Source organism: Calidris pugnax, unplaced genomic scaffold, assembly GCF_001431845.1.
Source record: "Calidris pugnax isolate Ruff unplaced genomic scaffold, ASM143184v1 scaffold608, whole genome shotgun sequence".
NCBI lineage: Eukaryota > Metazoa > Chordata > Aves > Charadriiformes > Scolopacidae > Calidris > Calidris pugnax.
Genome location: NW_015091297.1, coordinates 26,457 through 28,689, shown reverse-complemented (window position 1 = coordinate 28,689; position 2,233 = coordinate 26,457). Strand labels below are relative to the sequence as shown.

Sequence of the window (2,233 nt, the reverse complement as noted above, 5' to 3'; positions counted from 1 at the left end):
GGGGGGGGAAAGGGGAAGGGGGTGGTAATTGGGAGTCGGGGGCAACGAGCCCCGAATTTGGTGTTATCGAACCCAAACTGAGCCCTGAATCCAGTGTCACTGAGCCCCAAATTTGGTGTCACCGAACCCAGATTGAGCCCAAAATTTGGTGTCATCGAGACCCAAATCTGGAGTCATTGAGCCCAGATTAAGTCCTAAATTTGGTAGCCCAGGGGGGGTTGTAGGTAGCCACCATAACCTCCCACCCCCCCCGAGTGCCTGTGGCCAGCTCAGAGGCGGCGTCTAAATTTGGTGTCACCAAATCCAGATTGAGCCCCAAATCTGGTGTCACTGAACCCAGATTGAGACCCGAATTTGGTGTCACTAAGCCCAGATTGAGCCCCAAATCTGGCGTCATTGAACCCAGATTGAGCCCCAAATTTGGTGTCACCAAACCCAGATTGAGCCCCAAATTTCATGTCACTGAGCCCCAAATCCAGAGTTACTGAGCCCAGATTGAGCCCCAAATCTGGTGTCACTGAACCCAGATTGAGACCCGAATTTGGTGTCACTAAGCCCAGATTGAGCCCCAAATCTGGCGTCATTGAACCCAGATTGAGCCCCAAATTTGGTGTCACCAAACCCAGATTGAGCCCCAAATTTCATGTCACTGAGCCCCAAATCCAGAGTTACTGAGCCCAGATTGAGCCCCAAATCTGGCGTCATTGAACCCAAATTGAGCCCCAAATTTGGTGTCACTGAACCCAGAATCTGGTGTCACTGAGCCCCAAATTTGGCATCACCAACCCCCAAATTTGGTGTCATCGAGACCCAAATTTGGTATCATTGAACCCAGATTGAGCCCCAAATCTGGTGTCACTGAACCCAAATTGAGCCCCAAATTTGGTGTCACTGAGCCCAAAATTTGGCGTCACTGGGCCCAGAATCTGGTGTCACCGAGCCCCAAATTTGGTGTCACTAAACCCAGATTGAGCCCCAAATTTGGTGTCACCAAGATTCGAATTTGGTGTCACTGAGCCCAGATTAAGCCCCAAATTTGGTGTCACTGAACCCAGATTGAGCCCCAAATTTGGTGTCATCAAGACCCAAATTTGGTATCATTGAACCCAGATTGAGCCCCAAATTTGGTGTCACTGAACCCAGATTGAGCCCCAAATTTGGTGTCACCAAGACCCGAATTTGGTGTCACTGAGCCCAGATTAAGCCCCAAATTTGGTGTCACCAAGCCCCAAATTTGGTGTCATTGAACCCAGATTGAGCCCCAAATTTGGTGTCACCAAATCCAGATTGAGCCCCAAATTTGGTGTCATCAAGACCCAAATCTGGTGTCACCAAACCCAGATTGAGCCTCAAATTTGGTGTCATTGAGACCCAAATCTGGTGTCGATGAACCCAAACTGAGCCCCAAATTTGGTGTCACTAAACCCAGATTGAGCCCCAAATTTGGTGTCATTGAACCCAGATTGAGCCCCAAATTTGGTGTAACTGAACCCAGAATCTGGTGTCACCGAGCCCCAAATCTGCTGTTACGGGACCAAGACTGAACCCTGAATCTGGTGTTACCAAACCAGGACTGAACCCCAAATCCGGTGTTATTGAGCCCAGAATATGGCATCACTGAACCCCAAAATGTAGCATTTGGGGAGCCCAGACCAAGCTCCAAATCTGGTGTTATTGAGCCCAGAATCCGGTGTCACTGAACCCCAAAATCTGGCATTTGGGGAGCCCAGAAACTGGTGTCACTGAACCCCAAAATTTGGCATTTGGGGAGCCAGGACCAAGCCCTAAATCCTGTGTTATTGAGCCCAGAATCCGGTGTCACCAAACCCCAAAATCTGGTATTTGGGGAGCCAGGACTGAGCCCCAAATCTGGTGTTATTTAGCCCAGAATCTGGTGTCTCCGAGCCCAGACCGAGCCCCAAATCTGGTGTTATTTAGCCCAGAATCCGGTGTCACCAAACCCCAAAATCTGGCATTTGGGGAGCCCAGAATCCGGTGTCACCGAGCCCAGCCCGAGCCCCAAATCTCCTGTTATTTAGCCCAGAATCCGGTGTCACCGAACCCCAAAATTTAGCATTTGGGGAGCCCAGACTGAGCCCCAAGTTTGGTGTCACTGAACCCCAAATCCGGTGTTATTTAGCCCAGAATCTGGCATCACTGAACCCCAAAATCTGGCATTTGGGGAGCCCAGAATCTGGTGTCACCGAGCCCCAAATCCGCTGTTATTGAGCCC

General features: G+C 50.4%; 1 protein-coding gene across 1 annotated transcript in view; it reads right to left on the bottom strand.

Annotated features, from left to right (window-relative positions):
- RBM14 (RNA binding motif protein 14) overlaps positions 1-2,233 on the bottom strand; it is a 13,685-nt gene that overhangs the window by 659 nt on the left and 10,793 nt on the right. The gene's annotated exons all lie outside the window — the stretch shown is intronic.